The sequence below is a fragment of the Pelophylax lessonae genome (assembly GCF_965119305.1).
Source record: "Pelophylax lessonae genome assembly, chromosome: 1".
NCBI lineage: Eukaryota > Metazoa > Chordata > Amphibia > Anura > Ranidae > Pelophylax > Pelophylax lessonae.
Genome location: NC_138768.1, coordinates 300,523,188 through 300,545,841, shown reverse-complemented (window position 1 = coordinate 300,545,841; position 22,654 = coordinate 300,523,188). Strand labels below are relative to the sequence as shown.

General features: G+C 45.1%; 1 protein-coding gene across 3 annotated transcripts in view; it reads left to right on the top strand.

Annotated features, from left to right (window-relative positions):
- The first annotated feature begins 9,009 nt into the window (after nucleotides 1–9,009).
- Nucleotides 9,010–22,654, top strand: part of ACACB (acetyl-CoA carboxylase beta) — a 224,839-nt gene continuing 211,194 nt past the window's right edge. For all 3 annotated transcript variants that reach the window (XM_082243009.1, XM_082243007.1, XM_082243006.1), the window contains exon 1: nucleotides 9,010–9,119. The gene's annotated coding sequence lies outside the window, so the exon portion shown is untranslated. The remainder of the gene's footprint in view (nucleotides 9,120–22,654) is intronic.

Below are 22,654 nucleotides of genomic sequence, written 5' to 3'. Positions count from 1 at the left end.
CTAAAAAAGGAGACTGAGCCCTTTAGGAACTGACAATACAGCCATCTAGTTCCTTATTGCTGCCGACTTGACTGGGACTATTTTCATGTGCACCAACGGTACCACTGGGCCCTGACGCTAGCTGGTTGCAGAATTAGGATTAAAGACTGTCACTTTACATCTGTTGCACAGAGACCTTTGCCTATGCTAAGAGGTATCTCTCAGGGGACATTGCATCATATCCTTGTCATTCTCCTATAGTGCACTTTAGACTAGATATAGTATAAATATTCACATTGCAGGTTATGCTTCTATACACTGTTTATTGCTGACTTTTGCTGATGATTTATGCGTTTTTTCCTCTCTAGTGGTACAGAACTCTATTTTAATTTACCTTTGCATAGTGATTACACTGTCTAGTGGACTGTGCCTGAACCTACCTAGTTCTTTGTGTTCAATTACAGTATCTCACAAAAGTGAGTAGACCCCTTACATTTTTGTGAATATTTTCTTATATCTTTTCATGTAACAACACTGAAGAAATTACACTTTGCTACAATGTAAAGTAGTGAGTGTACAGCTTGTATAACAGTGTAAATTTGCTGTCCCCTCAAAATAACTCAACTCACAGCCATTAATGTCTAAACTGCTGGCAACAAAAGGGAGTACACCCCTGAGTAAAAATGTCCAATTTGGGCCCAATTAGCCATTTTTCCTCCTCCATATCATGTGACTTGTTAGTGTTACAATGTCTCGGGTGTGAATGGGGAGCAGGTGTGTTAAATTTGGTGTTATTGCTCTCACTCTCTCATACTGGTCGCTGGAAGTTCAACATGGCACCTCATGGCAAAGAACTCTCTGAGGATCTGGAAAAAAAAAATGTTCTGCATAAAGATGGCCCAGGCTATAAGAATATTGCCAAGACCCTGAAACTGAGCTACAGCACGTGGCTAAGACCATACAGTGGTTTAGCAGGACAGGTTCCACTCAGAACAGGCCTCGCCATGGTCGACCAAAGCAGTTGAGTGCAGGTGCTCAGCATCATATCCAGAGGTTGTCTTTGGGAAATAGACATATGAGTGCTGCCAGCATTGCTGCAGAGGTTGAAGGGGTGGGGGGGTCAGTCAGCCTGTCAGTGCTCAGACCATACGCCGCACACTGCATCAAATTGGTCTGCATGGCTATTGGAAGCCTCTTCTAAAGATGATGCATAAGAAAGCTCGCAAACAGTTTGCTGAAGACAAGCAGACTAAGGACATAGATTACTGGAACCATGTCCTGTGGTCTGATGAGACCAAGATAAACTTATTTGGTTCAGATGGTGTCAAGCGTGTGTGGCGGCAACCAGGTGAGGAGTACAGAGACAAGTGTGTCTTGCCTACAGTCAAGCATGGTGGTGGGAGTGTCATGGTCTGGGGCTGCATGAGTGCTGCCAGCACTGGGGAGCTACAGTTCATTGAGGGAACTATGAAGGCCAACATGTACTGTGACATACTGAAGCGGAGCATGATCCCCTCTCCCTCGCTGAGGGTAAACGAGATGGACTGGCCAAGCATGTCTCCAAACCGAAACCCTATTGAGCAGCTGTGGGGCATCCTCAAACAGAAAGTGGAGGAGCGCAAGGTCTCTAACATCCACTAGCTCCGTGATGTCGTCATGGACGAGTGGAAGAGGACTCCAGTGGCAACCCGTGAAGCTCTGATGAACTTCATGCCCAAGAGGGTTAAGGCAGTGCTGGAAAATAATGGTGGCCACACAAAATAATTACACTTTGGGGCCAAATTTGGACATTTTCACTTAGGGGTGTACTCACTTTTGTTGCCAGCGGTTTAGACATTAATGGCTGTGTGTTGAGTTATTTTGAGGGGACAGCAAATTTACACTGTTATACAAGCTGTACACTCACTACTTTACATTGTAACAAAGTGTAATTTCTTCAGTGTTGTCACCTGAATAGATATAATAAAATATTTACAAAAATGTGAGGGGTATACTCACGTTTGTGTGATACTGTATGCTCAAACCACCATTTATTCAAACCTATACCAAAACATTGAGGTTATATACCGCTGAACGATCTTGTGCCTATTTCCTGGTACTAATTCACAGCTTAAAGGCATCTATTCTTGGGTTCTCATAAGCGCTTGCAATAACTTTCATTCAACCAAGGGTGTCAGAGGGACTGAGGTTGTTCTTGGAGTCGAGGTGCCAACCAAGGAAACCAAACTACTAATAAGCTCCTGCGTGGGTAGTGCTACTCACCTATTTTTATTTATTTTTTGCAAAAGGTGGACATTAATACAAATGCCACACCTGTAAGCCATTTTTGTCACCTATGAAGCCTAACTGATATTTTCAGGACACAGCAGTTGTCAGGTGCTTGCCCTAGCATCGCAGGAGTGAGTATGCTGCCTGAGTGAAAAGCAACTCAGGTTCAGAGCACTCTTTTCCAGCACTGCAAAGACTCTCCAGTCCCACAGCCCCACCAGGATTATAACAATGCTTTAGCCGCTTTTCATCTCATACTGTGGGCTACAACAAAATGGCCATTTTGATTAAAATAAACCAGGACATAAGAATGTAAGCATTGGGAGTAATTCAGCCAGGCATCATGAGTGACAAAAAAAAAGGCGTACAGGTATGGCATTTGCATTAAACAATATTTTTGCAAATGACACAGTGGGAGGAAATTCAAAAAAGTCACAAGGACACTTTTCAGTATGGCCTCTTTAACCACTTGCTGACCGGCCTATAGCACAATTACTGCTACAGGACAGCTGCGTATATATATATATATATATATATAATGTGATCCTGCACTTCAGGGTATTGGGCCTGAGTGCATGCTATCACTGATTTTACACAGCGAGAGCTGATCAGTGGGTCCTGTGGACCCAATGTCCACCGTCACTCGCTGATTGTTTGGTACACAGAACGGCAGTCTGTCTATGTAAGGCAGATTGCCGTTCTGTCAGTACAGAAGGCATGAATCCTGTGTTCCTGTAAAGCAGGAACACCAATCTATGCTTTCTACTAGTATAAGCACCTCCCCTACTACACTGAATCACAATCTAGGCACACATTTTTCCCTTGTATCGCTTCTGATGTTAACCCCTTTTTAGCCAGTGTCATTAGTACAGTGACAGTGCATATTTTTTAGCACTGATCACTGTGATAATGTCACTGGTCCCCAAAAAGTGTCAAAAGTGTCAGGTGTCCGATTTGCCTGCAGTAATATCACAGTCCCGCTATAAGTGGCTGATCGCCACCATTACTAGTGAAAAAAAAAAAAAAGTTCAATAAACATAAAACATAGTTTGTAGGTGCTATAACTTTTGTGCAAACCAATTTACCACTTTAAGACTGCTCACGCGGCAGCCCTGGGTCTGGCGACGTAGACCTACGTCACCAGATTCCCCCTCTCTCGGCGGCACACTCCAGCTGTGTTTAGACAAAGCGGGCGGGCCAGGGGAAGAGATGCGGTGAGCACCGTCTCTCCTCCCCGATCGTCGGGGAAAGAGTGAGGAAATCTGCTCGCTTGTGTAAACAAAGCGGCGGATCTCCTCTGTGACAGATAGAGACAGATCACAGGATTCAGCATAGCTGAACCTGCAATCTGTGTCTGTGTCACACAACCCCCTCCCCCCACACACGTCAGTAAGCATGAAGCACACATTTAACACCTTGATCACCAACAGTATTAACCCATTCCCTGCCAGTGTCATTATTACAGTAACAGTGCATATTTTTAGCACTGATTACTGTAGTAATGTCACTGGTCCCCCCAAAAGTGTCAAAAATGTCAATTAGGGGTCGGATCTGTCCGCTGCAATGTCGCAGTCCCACAAAAAAAAAATCGCAGATCACCGTTATTACTATTAAAAAAAAAAAAAACAATAAAAATGATATAAATCTTTCCCGTAGTTAGTAAACGTGATAACTTTTGCGCAAACCAATCAAAATACGCTTATTGTGATTATTTTTTTACCAAGAATATGTAGCAGAAAACAAATTGGCCTAAAATGTTAAAACATTTTGTTTTGTAAATTTTTTTGGGGGGAATGTTATATATCAGAATGTGAAAAATATTGTTTTTTTTTTTTCAAAATTGTCGCTCTTTTTTAAAAAAATTAAAAATCGCACAGGTGATCAAATACCACTAAAAGAAAGCTCTATTTGTGGGGAAAAAAAGGACATCAATTTAATTTGGGTACAGCGTCGCACGACCGGGCAATTGTTCGTTAAAATAACGCAGTGCCGAATCGCAAAATATGGCCTGGTCAGGAATGGGGTAAAATCTTCCGGTCTTAAAGTGGTTAAAAATACGCTCACTGAAATTTTTTTGTCAAAGACATGTAGCTAAATACATGTTGGCCTAAATATATGACAAAAATTGAATATATTGGATATTTTTTAACTGTCAAAGTAGAAAATGTCAATTTTTACGCACAATTTTTGCTCCTTTTTTTTTTAAGAAAAATAAAACCTTTATAAACAGAACATTGTACAATCATCACATAGATAATACAAAACTCTTGGCTTAGACATTAGTACAATGAGCATACAGTAGATAAAGGAAAAGTCAGATATGTTTGCCTATACTTTAAAGTCAGAACACATGCCGTTTACAGCAATGAAGAGGTTTACCATAGGAAAAAAAAAATACCTCATTTAAGTGTCAATATACTTGTCATGACAACATACACTGCAGGAGCATTTCTATAACCAAGAACTTGATAAAACTCTTAACGTATAGTATCTTAGCAGATAGCGAGGGGAGGTAGGAGCGGGGAAAATGGCAGATAAGGGGAGGGAGGGAGGGAGGAAGGAAAAAAAGGAAGAAAGGGGTTAAAAAACGACAAGGGGGAAGCGAAGGACACTCCATTGTACTTTGTCGCTAAAGACATTTGGGCTATGCAGATTTCAACCTTCTAGGAGCCTATTCATAACCAATTGCAGTGGAGCCAGCCAAGGTTGCCAAAGTGAAGAAAACTTTTTGTGAGCTTTTCTGTACTGATATGTTAATTTTTCTCTAATCAAAGAAGCATTAACCTGTGCAATCCATTGTCCTACGCTTGGGACCCGGGAGGAGATCCAATATCTAGCAATAAGCTTACGAGCAATATAAAGCAACCGAAGTATAGCTATATGGGCGTTAGGAGTCAAGGATTCCACCTTCAGGGCACCAAGCAAACAGACTACAGGATCCTGTAACAACTGAAAGTTATATACTCTTGATATTGTGGCTATAACCATCAACCAGTATCAGAACAATTTGGGGCACCTCCAAAGCATATGTACAAATGTACCTTGCTCTTTCTCGCATTTCAGACAGAGGGGACAGGACCTACGACCCCAGCGGAACAATTGAACAGGGGTTCTATATGCTCTATGGAACAGAAAAAGATGCGAGACCTTCTGCGAGGCGGAAATCGATATCAAGGGAATTGAGGAGAGCCATAACTCCCAGGTCTCCTCATCAATGGGGCCAAGATCACCCTCCCAACCCGTTCAGGCCGGCAGGTCAGCCGGGGCTTGCAGTGAACTCAATATGGTGGCATAGAAATCAGATATCATACCCTTTTTATGCGAGGCCTGAAATACTTCTCCAACTAGTCTATGAGGGGTGAGTTGTAGTGTGGAGGTCTTGGCTTGGGCTGTAGGTATCTAAAGAAGTGCTGTCTGGGAATATCAAATTCCCTCTGTAGATCCTGGAACGATTTCAGGACCTGAGCCCTAAATAACTGTCATGAAGTAAACGCCTGACATTATCCAGACATCTGCACCTTCCAAACGATGTTCTCTATAGTTCTGGTTGTGCCAAATTGGAGTCCCCGAAAGGAAACCCTGTATCTGCAGCATCCCTTTGACACAGCCCCACACCATCCTAAGCAGGGAAATCGTCAGCATACCTATCTGCATATGTGAAAATCCTGCCTCCAGATGGACAAGTACTGGGTGAGGGGAGCCTGCCGGGACCAAGAGGGTTCCGACAGGATCCGAGGGGTCAGGTTTCCCCCAGCCCCCCATATGTTGGAGGCTAGGAAATACACGCTAGGGTTTGGTACCGCCAGCCTGTCACTATCTTTTCTAAATTGCAGGGTAGAGAGTTTATTTCTGGCTACCTTTTTACACCATATCAGTTCACGAACCTGGGATTCTATCCGACGGAACCACCTCCTAGGTAACCACACAGGGGCGTTGTGAAAGACATATATATAGGAGCTGTGGTGCCCATACCATTTTAATTAGGTTAATTCGGCCAGCAACTGACAACGGCAATTTGCACCAACTCGTGCATGTCAGATAGGTCATTCTGCCACTAACAGTCCTGCCATGGCTGGCATCTCTCTGTACACCAACTTAAGCTTGGTCTTAAAGTGATACTGACAAGTCGCGGTAGTGTGAATGGAGCCTTACAGTTTTATATTGTGGGCACACAGAAACAATAACCTTTAACACGGGGCCCCCAGATCCTGCCCCCCATGTGAATGAGTATGGGGTACATTGTACCCCTACCCATTCACCCCAAAAAAGGCAGTGTAATGTGAATAATGAAGAGACAGTTTTAAGGAGTCCTTTATTAACCACCTCCTTCCCAAGCCTATTCTGAGACTTCGCTCCTACATGTAAATATCTACTTTTTTTTGCTAAAAAATTACTAAAAACCCTCAAACATTCAATTTTTTTTTTTTTTTAGCAGAGACCCTATAGAATAAAATAGCACGTGTTGCAAATTTTTTTTTTGTCACCCGGTATTTGCGCAGCAGTTTTTCAAACTTGTATCCTCACATGTCGTCATGTGACGACACAAGGGGTGGGGTCTCTGAGTGAGGTCATCGGTTGGCCAAGCCTCATGGCTATATAAGAACCCACAAACAGCGGAGCTGGCATAATCAGGGGAGACAGCGTTGGAGGAGGATCGGGTTGAAAGCGGAGAAGACCGGAGGCACAGGAGACCAGAGGCACATAAGACCGGAGGAAGAACACTGGAGGCAGAAGATCAGAGGAAGATTTTTAATAAAGGACTTCTCAAAATCGTCTCTTTTAATTTTTTAGACTACACTGCCTTTTTTGGGGTAAATGGCTAGGGGTACAATACTCCATACTCATTTACATGGGGGGGGCGGGATCTGGGGGCCCCCTTGTTAAAGGGGGCTTCCAGATTCTGATAAGCCCCCTGCCCGCAGACCCCCACAACCACCACCCAGGGTTGTCGGGAAGAGGCCCTTGTTAGGGGCGTGTGGCCTGGTATGGTCCAGGAGGGGGCTGCTCGCTCATCCACTCCCTTTTCTTGACCTGCGGGGCTGCATGCTCGGATAAGGGACTGGTATGGAATGGGGGGGGGGGACCCACATGTTTTTTTTTTTTGGCGTGGGGTTTCCCCTTAAAGCGGTTGTATCCTCCCAAACAAAAAAAAAAAAAAACCCTGCATCGCTTACTAGCTCATTATGAAATACTTACCTTAAAACGAAGCCCCAACACTGTCGTCCGGACACCGCTGAGGGAGCTGTCATGTTCCCTCTGCGTCTCTTCCCGGTTTGGCGGCTCCGGCGCTGTGAGTGGACGGAGCCGCAATGACTTCACTCCCGCACATGCGGGCAGGAGTTTACTTCCCGGCAAGTAGCCAGCAAAGAGCTCTGAAGGTCCGCCATCCGCGCATTAACGCCAATAGAAAAAACTACTAATAGCTTGTTTTTTCCTGGCATTGGTAGTGGCTTTGCAGCTCATTTTTTCTAATGACCTGTGTGCATGAGACCTTAAGGTTAAGAAAAAAGGGGGGGGGGGGGAATGCATTCGACCGCATCAAAAACACACCTGGAACACATCAAAAACGCACATCCGGAACGCTTCTGGACTGCGTTTCTATGGTCTTAACTGGCCCTAAGACTCCGTTCACACTGGGGCGACCTGTCAGGCGACCTGGTCACCTGACAGGTCGCCTGCCATAGAGTAGCTGTGGACCCATTCTGCTCCAACTTAGAAAAAGGGTCCGGAGCTTCTTTGGAGCGACCTGCATAGACTTCAATGATATGAAGTCCGTGCCGGCCGCTCCGAGGTCGCGGTGCGAGCTGCGCACCGCGACCTGTGAGGTCGCCCCGGCAAGTAGCGTCGCCCCAGTGTGAACGGGGTCTAAAGGTTTTACATAAATAAGAGCTGACCATTGTAAACACCCCTGCCAGTGTAAAATGGTTTGTCTCAACTCTGTAACTGATACATTCTGCTGGAGAGCTTGTCATAAAAAAAAGAACAGACCCCTTTGACACTTTTGCGTGACTTTGACATGACTTAAAGCAATGTCTATGTAATCTTGAGGTCTATGGACCTCAAGTCGCATCAAAGTCGGACCAAAGTAGTGAAGGGCCTACTTTGAATTTGCTGCAACTTGAAGCCGCACCGATATGAATGGTACTCATTGGAAATCACAGGGTATGACTTGTCATGTGACTTTGCAGTCCCAAGTCGCAGGAGAAGTCGCACAAGTGTGAAAGGGGCCTTACTGGTCAGATTACCAGTTAGAAAAATGAAAATGAATACAGGTATCCCACCTAAGAATTGGTAATCTGTCACATAATAAATGTTTGCTTTCGGGTTTATGAGGGCTTCAATAACACTATAAATAACCTTTTATTACAGAGCAAGGGATAAATCTGGGCAAAGAATTGTCTCAAATTCATGGAACTGTAGTAATAGTGAGGCCATTTTGTCAAAGACCAAGGAATAGGACAGCTATTGATAGCGCCATAAAAGGAGGCAAAGCTGCCACACATCCCAAGCTGCTGTAAACTAGTAAGATCGTCTGCCCAAACCTCTTTTGTTCCTTCCTGTTGTCACAATAACGTATTCCTGCTCTCCCTCCACCCCCTTTGCTCCGACTGGTGAGACAAGCCGTGAGGCGGAGCTATGCAGCAGTCATTCTATCTGCTTTTCCTCCACCCCCTTTACTCCGATTGGTGAGACACGCTGTGAGGCGGAGCTATGCAGCTGTCATTCTGTCTACTTTTCCTCCACCCCCTTTGCTCCGATTGGTGAGACACGCTGTGAGGCGGAGCTATACTGCTGTAATTCTTCCTGAGCAGTAGCAGCAAATGTTCGCTGTACTGAGAAGAAGATAACAGCAACAACAGTGGAATGGCCAGGTAGGATGTCATCATCTGTATGAATGAGTGGGAAGTAGTGTGTTCATTTACTGTAGAATAAACAAGCATTATTTAGTGCTGATAAGACAGGCCACATCACCTATAATATGACATTTCTGTAGAAGGAGAAAAGTGCACTGATGTGACTCACCAAGGAATGCATTATGTTTATTGACAGCTTTTTATTAGGATATGCAGGATAATATGCACGTCTTATACTGATAAATCACGTTATAAATGGAAACAAGTAGCTGTAATCCCATTGTACTCTGAGATGAGTGTTTACATCTATAACAATAACAATGGCAGTTTTGTATTAACTGTGCAAGCCATACAGATCCCACACTGATCATATTGTTAATGATCAATACTGTATACAAACTTATCACAAACTAGGTGCAGTATGCATACATCAGCTGTCTATCTAAACCCAAGAAATTGATAGTTTCAGGTTACCGGATCCTTAATAAATTTGGTGGCTGCATTCATTTATTTTCACACATTGTCTTTATGATAACCTTGTGATCCTGCACACTTATTGTCCTAGGGTGACACACGTACTAAGAGTGTTGTCAACCTTGGATAGGGAGCGTGTTAGGACTACATAACACCTCCCTCTCTTCTCTATAACAGGGGGATACGTTTTGTAGTCCACAAAGATAGGAGGGGACAATGTCAACTGATAACAGTCCAGAAGAAGAAAGTACAGGAAGATATCAGCTCACAAGTATCTTTCAATGCCATATTTAACAGACCAAAAACTAAGAAATAAGAGAAATGTATTAGGGCTCTTTCACACTATCCGCTCCGTCGGCGGACTCCGTTTATCTCAGCGGGGGATGGATCCGCCGATCCCCCGCTGAGCAGACGAATGACAGCTGTTCTCCGCGCTGTGTGCCGAGACACAGCTGTCAGAGCCCCATACATCTCTATGAGGGAATCAAGTGGGAACGGACCATCGGTCCGTTCTCATCCGATCCGATCTGATCCGCTGGACGGATGGAAAATTGGGTTTCCATCCGTCCAGATTTGACGAATCGGATGTCAGCGGACATGTCTCCGCTGACATCCGATGCCCCATAGGGATGCATGGGGGGACCGTTCAGATCCGCCAAAAAAACTGACAGGCGGATCTTAACGCCTGTGTGAAAGGGGCCTTAGGTTCACATACACTTAAGCCTCCGTTCCCAGCTGTGCATCTTGTCTTGCCATTTGACAGTTCCAAATTGCATGACAAGTCGCACCCCATTGGAACTGTTCATGTCGCAGCGATTATGGAAAAGGTTCCTGCACTATTGTTTACTAATTTCATTGCGACCTGCATAGACTTCTGTTAAATGAAGTGGTAAGCTGCATTGAAATCGGCAGTGCAATGTGCGGATTTGAAATCAAACTGAAGTAGGGTGATTTCAAAGCTGCACCGGTGTGAACAGGAGTTTGATATGTGTTTGTTTTATTTGTAAGAACAAATTGTCACACAATGATGCAGTTTTAGATTTATTTGAAAGTACACATGAAGAATTTTTTTTTTTTTGCTTTTTTGTTAGTTTGCAAATGAAGTATGGAAGACAGGATCGTGTTTCTATTTATTTAACCATACCCACATTTTTAGTTACATTATGCTGGCCTGACATACAGTATTTCACAAAAGTGAGTACACCCCTCACATTTTTGTAAATATTTTATTATATCTTTTCATGTGACAACACTGCAGATATTACACTTTGCTACAATGTAAAGTAGTGAGTGTACAGCTTGTATAACAGTGTAAATTTGCTGTCCCCTCAAAATAACTCAACACACAGCCATTAATGTCTAAACCTCTGGCGACAAAAGTGAGTACACCCCTAAGTACAAATGTCCAAATTGGGCCCAAAGTGTCAATATTTTGTGTGGCCACCATTATTTTCCAGCACTGCCTTAACCCTTTTGGGAATGGAGATCACCAGAGCTTCACAGGTTGCCACTGGAGTCCTTTTCCACTACTCCATGACGACATCACAGAGCTGGTGGATGTTAGAGACCTTGCGCTCCTCCACTTTCCGTTTGAGGATGCTGCACAGTTGCTCAGGGTTTAGGTCTGGAGGCATGCTTGGCCAGTCCACTCGTTTACCCTCAGCTTCTTTAGCAAGGCAGTGGTCATCTTGGAGTTGTGTTTGGGGTCGTTATCATGTTGGAATTCTGCCCTGCGGCCCAGTCTCTGAAGGGAGGGGATCATGCTCTGCTTCAGTATGTCACAGTACATGTTGGCATTCATGGTTCTCTCAATGAAATGTAGCTCCCCAGTGCCGGCAGCACTCATGCAGCCCCAGACCATGACACTCCCACCACCATGGTTGACTGTAGCAAGACACACTTGTCTTTGTACTCCTCACCTAGTTGCCGCCACACACGCTTGGCACCATCTGAACCAAATACGTTTATCTAGGGCTCATAAGACCACAGGACAGGTTCCAGTAATCCATGTCCTTAGTTTGCTTGTCTTCAGCAAACTGTTTGTGGGCTTTCTTGTGCATCATCTTAAGAAGAGGCCTCCTTCTGGAACGACGGCTATGCAGACCAATTTGATGCAGTATGCGGCGTATGGTCTGAGCACTGACAGGCTGACCCCCCACCCCTTCAACCTCTGCAGCAATGCTGGCAGCACTCATACGTCTATTTCCCAAAGAAAACCTCTGGATATGATGCTGAGCACGTGCATTCAACTTCTTTTGTCGACCATGGCAAGGCCTGTTCTGAGTGGAACCTATCCTGTTAAAGCGCTGTATGCTCTTGACCACTGTGCTGCAGCTCAGTTTTAGAGTCTTGGCAATCTTCTTATAACCTAGGCCATCTTTATGTAGAGCAACAATTCTTTTTTTCAGATCCTCAGAGCGTTCTTTGCCATGAGGTGCCATGTTGAACTTCCAGCGACCAGTATGAGAGAGTGAGAGCGATAACACCAAATTTAACACACCTGCTCCCCATTCACACCTGAGACCTTGTAACACTAACGAGTCACATGACACCGGGGAGGAAAAATGGCTAATTGGTCCCAATTTGGACTTTTTTTAATTAGGGGTGTACTCACTTTTGTTGCCAGCCGTTTAGGCATTAATGACTGTGAGTTGAGTAATTTTGAGGGGACAGCAATTTTACACTGTTAGACTCCATTTACACTAGCGCGACTTGTCAGGCGACTTGGTCGCCTGACAAGTCGCGGTCGGTCGCCCCCCATTGAATAGTACAGGACCCGTTCTAATAGGAGCGACACAAGTCGCTCCAACTTAGAAAAAGGATCCTGTACTACTTTGGGGCGACCTGGAGGCGACTTGCATTGACTTCAATTATATGAAGTCCGTGCAAGTCGCCGCGACTTCACAGGTCGCCCCAGCAAGTCGTGTCGCCCCTGTCTGAACGGGGTCTTATACAAGCTGTACACTTACTACTTTACATTGTAGCAAAGTGTCATTTGAAAAGATATAATAAAATATTTACAAAAATATGAGAAGTGTACTCACTTTTGTGAGATACTGTATACAAAACATTAAAATGTAGTTTTCATGCAGTAAAGTTGACTGATTTTATAGCGAGTGAAGGTATGTATGCACTTGAGTCAGTGATTCTGTGTTCTCTGTCTGATCTCAAGTGACCGCTTATCCTATAATAGAAAAGGCTATGCTGGGAAGAAGGCAGCAGCAGGTCAGGATGACCTTTGTCACACATAATTCCTGCTGCTCAGTAAGGAGGGCCGGTATTTTGGAAACCTTGGCTGGGAGTGCAAAGCCTGGAGGTGAATGATTCCTGGCTGGCATCAGTAAACAAACTGTCCCTACCTTACTTGTTTTATACATTTACATTTCGCACAACCTGTACTGCCTGCATCTTGCTCAACCTTTCAATTGAAACTGGCCAACAAAACCAGGACAAAAACATTTCATAGATCAAGTTACTTTTGGCATCAGTATTGAAAATGTGACATTGTATAAAATTGTAATGTTGTCAAGTTGTACTTAATAGGGAAAAGAAAAGCAAATTACAGATGAACTCCTGGCAAATATAAAGTGGAACTTTAGCCAGCAAATTAGATCACTTCAGGCTGGCCCCTTTTGCAGGTATAGCTATGTAAAACATTAAAGAGTTGCAAAGCCACTACCAACACCTGGAAAAACCAACAGTAAAAACGTGCTTTTAGTAGCTTTCTCCATTGGCACTAATGTGTGTTTAGCCACGTTATGTCAGGGTTACCTGATCCGAGGCCAAAGTGCTGAGAGGGCTCCCCTTGCGGCTCAGTGCGGCGCACCCCTGGAGATGGTACAGAGGGTGTGGCGCCCCAAGTGGCACGGGTTACCAGCTGCAGGCAGGTAGGTAGAATCAGGAGCAATCTGAGAGCGAACTGGAACAGGCTGGAATCACAGCAGAGTATGTCTTTCAAGGGCTCTGAAGCAGCCGGGCTACTTTGTGCCGAGGAATAGTCTCTAGTAGCGGGGACAGGTACTGGCCGTGGTCTGGGACTGGAGCAGGCAGCGGGAACCGTAGTACAAGCCGAGGTCATGCACAGGAGACAACCAGAATATCCGAGGTCTTGAAGCAAGCCGGGGTCATACACGGTAGGTAACGGAAGCAGGGTCAGTGGGAGAAGCCAAGGGTCAAACCAGGAGCAGGAGATCAAACGGAATCAGGAACAAGCCGAAGTCACAACAGGAAATCCAAACAGGAAATCCAAACAGGAAGCACAGAACAGAGGAAGCCAGTAATGAGTCTGATCCTATGGCATCCTTTTATAGGCCATTTCCCTGACAGGCCAGCAGAGGGCTATGTCAGTTGAGTCAGGAATGTCCATTGCTATTACTGGCAATGTTGCCAGTTCTCCTACGGCCATTTCCCTGACACGTTAGCTTTTAGCAGCGTTTTTCTGCCTCTATTCAAAATCAATGGTTGCCTGAGAGCCAGTCTTTAATCCTGCTTCCAGCCCACTGATTTAAATAAAAGTTGCATCCATGTCGGATCATGATTATCCAACTTGTGGTGCTGTGGCATCACCTGGAAAGCCTTCTAAAATGGCGGCTAAATTAGCAAAGTGGTTGGTTCTTACGATCCCAGTAGTACTACAGAGACGAGGACAGTCAAGCTGGGCAGTTTAGACCCCCCTTCTCTCCCACTATCTCTTTCTCTATGTTCTCCTGTAACTAACAAGAATACAGATAAGTGTAAAAGTATAAGTGCCTTAGATAAAAAGTTACAGGGAACATCTGTATTGCTTGCCAAACTAGTTAGGAAAATATGTATCTGTGAGGTAACTGCTGGTATATATGTGATGTAAACGCTTATTTGGGTACTTGGCAAATTCACTTGAGTGGTTGCTAAGTCTTCTTCGGTATGGAAAAATCCATACCAGACCCTTATCCGAGGATGCAGCCTGCTATATCAAGGAAAGGGGAGGGGGCGACCATATCAGGCCACACGCCCTCAACATTGGGGGGTGGATGCTTTTGGGGCAGGGGGGCTCTGCACCCCCCACCCCAAAGCACCTTGTCCCCATGTTGATGGGGACAAGGGCCTCTTCCCGACAACCCTGGGAAGTGGTTGTGGGGGGCTTATCGGAATCTGGAAGCCCCCTTTAACAATGGACCCTCAGATCCCCTTGCCTCCCGTGTGAATAAGTATGGGGTACATTGTACCCCTACCCATTCACCCCAAAAAGGGCAGCATTGTGTAAATAATGACAAGAGACTGTTTTGAGAAGTCCTTTATTAACCTCCCTGGCGGTGATCCCGAGCGTGACTCGGGGTTGATTTTTTCTATCAGGAGCGGAAACCCCGAGTCACGTTCGGGGTAGATGTGCAGAGAGCGCAGCGGTGTCTCTTACCTTCTCCTGGCGATCCAGCAATGCTGCATGGGAGCGGAACTAGGGAGGGAAATTAAAAAAAAAAACGTTGCACAAAACACAAACACATAACACATTTTATATATATATATATATATATATATATATATATATATATATATATATATATATTACATATATATATATATATATATATATATACACACACACACACACACATATATATATATATATATATATATAATATATAATGCATGAATTATAATCTAATCAATAATATAATTTTATTATATATATTATATGTTAAATAATAAAATTATATTATTGATTTGATTATAATTTATGCGTTTGTGTTTCAAATTTATCACATCTGGGATGTCTACTAGACTCTTATTTTGGTCAGGTTTAAGTCAGTAATTACTAAGAATTGTAGGCCTATAATACATAACGCCAAATTTCCATGAAAAGAATTGTACCGCTTTTGGTATGTAATTCCTGACAGAATCATACCGCCAGGGAGGTTAACCACTTCCCCCAAATGGACGTACTCGTACATCCTTGGGGTTCCGTGGTAATGCCAGGATGATGCCTGCACCTGCAGGCATCATCCCAGTATCATTTTTTGCCGCCCGTGATTCTCTTTCAGACAGAAGTAATCTGATTGGTTAATTAGTCAATCACTTCTGCGGGTGGCAGAAGGGGGTCCCACCCCCTCCCGCTGCCGCCTCTCCTGGGCTCTCTGGTCCCATCATGGAGGCCGGGAGTGATGCAGCTGCCTGGTACAGAGACAGATGAACTGACGTTGTTCCTCTCCTCTGTAATCCTGGAAACCGGGAGCGATGAGTATTCGTCACTTCCGGTTCCGCATCTTTGTTTGCCAGTGGCCAGAGAGGCAGCCGTTCGGACAGATCTCGGTCTGATCGGCTGCAAGAGGGGCCAGAGGAGAGATTTGGGGACTAATAGACCCCAAATCTCTCCATAAAGAGGACCTGTCAGGCCCCAGCTGTTGTTCATCCCTTGTGATAGCAATAAAGTTATTCCAAAAAAAATGTAAAAAAAAAAATTTTTTTATAAAATAAATAAATAATAATAATAAAAATGTTAAAGTGCCCCCATCCCACTGTGCTTATGCGCAAATGTGAATGCATACCTTACTCCTGCATGCATATGTAAACTGTGATCGCACCACACGTGTGAAGTATTGTCGCAAACAGCAGAGCGAGAGCAATAATTCTGGCACCAGACCTCCTGCGTCACTCTAAAATGGTAACCTGTAAAGGCGTTTAAAGTGCCGCCTATGGAGAATTTTGAGCACCGTAGTGTGCCGCCATTCCATGGGTAGACGCAATTTTAGAGCGTGGCATGTTAGGTATCTATTTACTCGGTGTAACATCATCTTTCACAATATACAAAAATATTTATACTCATTCACATGAGGTGAGGGGTGGGATCTGGGGTCCCCTTGTTGAAGGGGGCTTCCAGATTCCCATAAGCCCCCAGCTCACAGACCCCCAAAACCATCGCCCTGGGTTGTTTGGAAGAGGCCCTTGTCCCCATAAACATGGGGACAAGGTGCTTTTGGGAGGGGGGGGGGTGCAGAGCCTCCCACCCCAAAAGCACCCACCCCCCCATGTTGAGGGTGTGTGGCCTGGTATGATCCAGAAGGGGGCGCTCGCTCGTCCCCCTCCCCTTTCCTGACTTGCCGGCCTGCATGCTCGGATTGAAGGGTCTGGTACGGCCTTGGGGGGGACCTCACACCATTTTTTTTTTCATTTAGGCGAGGGGTTCCCTTTAAAGATCCATACCAGACTCAAAAGGACCTGGTATGGAACTTGGGGGTGGGGGAGGGAAGCCGTTCTTTTTGTAATTTGGCATGGAGTTCCCCTTCAAGATCCTTAGAGCACAAGTTTCACCGTCATTATCCGCCTTGGATGCGACTTCTATTCAAAACAATGGGCTGAAAGTCGGATCAAAGACAGCTCTCATAGACAACCATTGATTTTGAATAGAGGCAGAGGAACGCTGCTAAAAGCTAACATGGCTAAATGTGCATTAACACCGACAGAAAAAGCTATTTGCATGTTTTTACTGCTGCTTTTTTCCAGGCGTTGGTAGTGGCTTTGCAACTTGTTTTTTCTAACGCCCTGTGTGCATGAGGAATAAAAATAAGTCTCTATACCAGTGGTTCTTAACCTGGGTTCGATCGAACCCCAGGGGTTCGGTGAGTCAGTCTCAGGGGTTCGGCGGGGGGGGGGGCAACAGGACAATTGCTCCCCCCGAGAAAATATTACTGATTGTGAGGCCAAACCCCCCCCCCCCCAAAAAAAAAAACCAGAGCTGCGGTCGGGACGACTCACAGCCATTACACATAGACACTTGACGCTCTGCCCCCTGTACCTCCCCCAGCAGGTTTCCAGCCTATCTCCTGCAGGTTGCTTGCTGCTTGAGTGGGCGGGATGGGGATGTACCTGACCACGGAGATCGCGCCCGCCTGGAAGAGGGAAGTGTGAGCAGCTGAGCAGAGGGAGCCGAGTGAATGTTCCTGGAGGTAGGCTCAGCTAGCTGTACATGGTGGATTAGTTTGCAAGCACCTCTATGCTAAGTCTGCTAAATAACTGCAGCTTAGCATAGAGGTGCTGTTAGCTGACAAATGGAAATGCATGTCCTTTTCATTTAGCTCAATAAGCATTGTGAATGCCCCCTGGTGTGTGCCCTCCTGATACCCCATGGTATGCCCTCCCAAAACCTCCCTCCCAGTGTGTGTCCTCCTGACACCCCATGGTATGCCCTCCCAACCCCCCCCCCCCCAGTGTGTGCCCCCCTGACACCCCATGGTATGCCCTCCCAACACCTCCCCCCAGTGTGTTCCCTCTTGACACCCCATGGTATGTCCTCCCAACCCCCCCAGTGTGTGCCCTCCTGATACCCCATGGTATGCCCTCCCAAAACCTCCCCCCAGTGTGTGCCCTCCTGACACCCCATGGTATGCCCTCCCAACCCCCCACCCCAGTGTGTGCCCTCCTGACACCCCATGGTATGCCCTCCCAATCCCCCCAAGTGTGTGCCCTCCTGACACCCCATGGTATGCCCTCCCAATCCCCCCAAGTGTGTGCCCTCCTGACACCCCATGGTACGCCCTCCCACCCCACCCCAGTGTGTACCCTTCTGATACCCCATGGTATGCCTTCTTAACCCCCCCCCCCGCAGTGTGTGCCCTCCTGGCTCCCCCAGTGTGTGCTCTCCCAACCACTGATGTGTGCCCTCCTGACACCCAGTGTGTGGCCTCCTGACTCTCCACTGGTGTGTGCCCTCACTACCCTCCCCCACAGTGTGTGTCCTCCTGACCCTCCCCCCAGTGTATGCCCTTCCAACCCCCTGGTGTGTGCCCTCATAACCCCCCCGGTGTGTGCCCTCCTGACCCCCCCCAGTGTGTGCCCTCCTGACCCTCCCCTGGTGTGTGCCCTCCCAGCCCCCTGGTGTGTGGCTTTACTGATCCCTGTGCACTGTCCTATCCTCTGTCCTGTCAACTCCTGTCCTCTGCCCTATTCTCTGTACACCATCCTACAGCCTACTGACCACTCTATCCTTCCCTACAATCAACTGACCCGTATACACTGCCCTACATGCTACTGGCCTCTGTACACTGCCCTACATCCTACTGACCTTTCTACACCTTTCTACGCCCTAAAAACTACTGACCCCTATACACTGCCCTACCTGCTACTGACCTCGCTACACTGCCCTACAAACTACTGAGCACTGTACACTACCCTACAAACTACTGACCACTCACACTGCCCTACAAACTACTCACTACTGCACGCTGCCCTGCAGCCTACTGACCTCTGTACGCTGCCCTACAGCCTACTGACCTCTGTACGCTGCCCTACAGCCTACTGACCTCTGTACGCTGCCCTACAGCCTACTGACCTCTGTACGCTGCCCTACATACTACTGACCTCTGTACATTTTACTTTGTATGATACGTTTAATTCAGTTCTGTAAACAACACCTTATTTTCTGGCAGTGCACCTCCCGAGACTAGACTCATAAAATCATATTTTATTTTTCCAATTAAGAAGGGTTCGTGAATGCGCATATGAAGCTGGTGGGGTTCAGTACCTCCAACAAGGTTAAGAACCACTGCTCTATACTGTATAAATCCAGTAATAAACTGTCTCCCCCTGCTCTGTGCATGTTCAGTTGCTCTCCATTTTTTAGGCATTTTAAGGCACTGTCGAATTTGTAGAGGCCGATCTGCTGACAGCCTTAAAGCAGAACTTTACCCATAACAACTTGCTTCTTGCTGGAGGCTGCCATTTTGCTGAAGCCCAGAGCCTACAAACCCATAGTAAATCATAAAGTGGAACTAAACCCATTCCTATAATGCTGGGATTGCTACCTGTCACATTTTCTTGTGTCCTTAACCAGACTGCCAAGCCATCAAACGGCTGGTGTCATACATGATCACATGTGCAGCACCATGGCAGTTGCAGTTTAACCACTTCTGGACCGGAAGATTTTCCCCCTTCACGACCAGGCCATTTTTTGAGATTCGGCACTGCTTTCATTTAACTGGCAATTGCGTGATTGTGCGACGCTGTACCCAAATAAAATGGATGTCCTTTTTTTCCACAAATAAAGCTTTCTTTTGATGGTATTTGATCACCTCTGCGGTTTTTATTTTTTGCACTATAAACAAAAAAAGAGCGACAATTCTGAAAAAAACAACTGTGTTTTACTTTCTGCTATAAAACATAGCCAATAAAAAAAAATGTAGAAATCACATTTTTTCATCATTTTAGGCCAATATGTATTCTGCCACATATTTTTGGGTAAAAAAATCCCAATAAGTGTATATTGATTGGTTTGCGCAAAAGTTATCGCATTTGCAGACTATGGAATAGATTCATGGCATTTTTATTTATTTTTTACCAGTAATGGCAGATTCATGGCATTTTTATTTATTTTACAAGTAATGGTGGCGATCAGCGATTTTTAGCAGGACTGCGACTTTGCAGCGGACAGATAAAAAAAAAAAGCACTTTTGACACTTTTAAAGGGGACCAGTGCTAAAAATATGCACTGTTACTGTATTAATGACAATGGCAGGGAAGGGGTTAACACCAGAGGCGATTAAAGGGTTAGGTGTGTCCCTAGGGGATGCTTACTAACTGTGGGGGGATGGACTCACAAGATGAACATAGAGATCTGTGTTCCTAAATAGCAGGAACACAGGTTCACTGTGTTCATCTGTGACAGAACAGAGGCCTGCCTTGTTTACATAAGCATACCGCCGTTCTTTTTCTATGGGAAGCAATCAGTGGCCTGCTCACCCTCTGGCCAATCAGCGCATGCCCCCACTGGCTATTGCACGAGAAAACGTACAGGTACGTTGTTTCACTCAATAGAGCCGGTTGGCAAGTGGTTGAAGCAGAGTCCTATGCTGTAAACTAGGATAGGAGGATTTAATTCTGCTTTAAGGCTGTCAGCAGATTGGCCTCTACAAACTCAGCAGTGCCTAAAAATGCCTAAAATGGGAGAGCAACTGAGCATGTGCAGAGCAGGGTGAGACAGTGCATTACTGGATTTTAAACTGTATAGACACTTATTTTTAATGTTTTACATAGCTATACCTGCAAAATGGGCCAGCCTGAAGTGATCTAGCAGAACTACATTTTCTGACTAAAGTTACACTTTAAAGCGGAATTAAACCCTCCTATCCTTTACAGCCAAGGAAGCTGCTTCTGTTTGATCTGCAACTGCCATGGCGCTCCACATGTGATCAGTTGTGATATCAGCCAATTTCTGGTTTGACGGTTTGATTAAGGACACAAGGAAATGTGACAGTTAGCAATTCCAGCATTCCAAGGATGTAACTGTTTATTTTTTTAAACCAATAACCAATAAATCGATGGATTTAGTTCCACTTTATGATTTACTGCTTTTCAGGGGCTCTGGGCTTCAGCAAAATGGCAGCCTCCAGCAAGAAGAAACAGGAGCAATGCTGGAGGCAATTTACAGCGCACACTAATTTTGGTAGCATAATTATTAATTTGGAATGTATGTTCCCTGCTAGAGAACATTATTTTGAAACAAGTTCCGCTTTAAATTATTATTATTATTTTTTGTATTGGATAGAGTGGATCGGGGTTGAACAACTGTCTTTTTTTTTTTTTTTTGCTTTCTGTGCTTTCGTAAGGAATATTTATTCTTTCTTTTTGTACTGGTGACCACTATTACAGAGAATGAAAGTGAACCCAAATCACAAATTTTGAGTTGTCGCCAGAACAAGAATAAAGGGAAAATCTTCTAGTGGGTTTCCCCCCACTCTGAATGGATTTCCTCTCACTTCCTGCTGTGGCTATGGGACAGGAAGTGAAGGGAAATCTTACTAACGGAAAAGAGATGGCAAAGAAACTGACAACTGTTATAACCCTCTCTTAGGCTCCATGTACACGGGACGTTGTTAAAAGTCCCTTTGAATGCTGGAATTTTTAGGACGTTTGAAACGTCCGTTCAGTCGCGTTTGTACCCGCGTTTAGGGGCGTTTAGGGGCGTTTGCGTTTAGAACCGTTCCTAGAGGTCAAAAAAATGATTCCCCTTTAAAATGGAAAAACGCGAACGCTAAACGCGGGTCATCGCGTTCGGACGCGTTCAGACGCGTTCGGACGCGTTCGGACGCGTTTGTGCATTTGAAATGCCGGGAAACACACGTTCAAACGCAAATAATTGCGTTCTAAAAAAAGTCCCTGAACGCAACTGCCTGCAAATGACTGTAAACGACCCTGTGTACATGGACAGATAAGATAAAATGTAGGTGGGTTCAGGGGCTTCTGAAAAAAACGCCCAACTGCTCCTAAACGGCCATTTCCAGCGTCCCGTGTACATGGAGCCTTAGGCTTCAGTTTGATTTGCGATTGGGGGAGCTGCAAAAATGTGCCCTCATGACATTTTAACAAATTTCTAACAAAAATAAAGGTAAACAGTGTGATGATGGGCGCATGGGCACGGTCTCCTCCCAGGGCACACCAGCAGCCACATCAGCTTACTGGTGTGAAAGACCCCTTATACTGTAAATACCCGCTGTATCAGCTTAAATTAAAAGGCAGTTTGGCTGCCAAGATTCTGGTGCAAAAAAAATAAATAATAGAGAAAGCTAATATTTAAGTGCTTGTGAACTTTGAAGATTTACTTCTCTGTAATGTCTGTAGCTACATAGGTGAATTACCCTTTTTTTTTTTTATTATTTTACTGTTTGTTCCGAATATGAAAATGCTGATTTTCTTGCTGTCATACTGAACTTCTCAATATTTTTAGTCACTGATGCAGAATTAACACACAGGTAAGGACTTTTTTTCCATAATTTCAAATCTGAATACGGTAATTGTTTTGAGCCTGTGTCTGTGAGTAACGTAAGTTAAAAAACTGTGGTTCAGCATAATAGCCAGGCTATTACCATTTTCAGAAGGGGGCCAGCAATGGCTATCCCCACTATTTTACTCATAGCAGGTTTACTTTAAATAGCATGTGCTTGGGTACCCATTGACTGGAAGATGTCTCAGCCTAATCAGCAGTGGCAGTGACCACTATTAATACACAGAGAGTTTTTAACAAACTGGGAAACCCCTATGTGCCATAATGAGAGCATCAGAATGACAGGAACTCTCACGTTTACCATCTCAACAGGCTATGCCTCCCTTCAGGG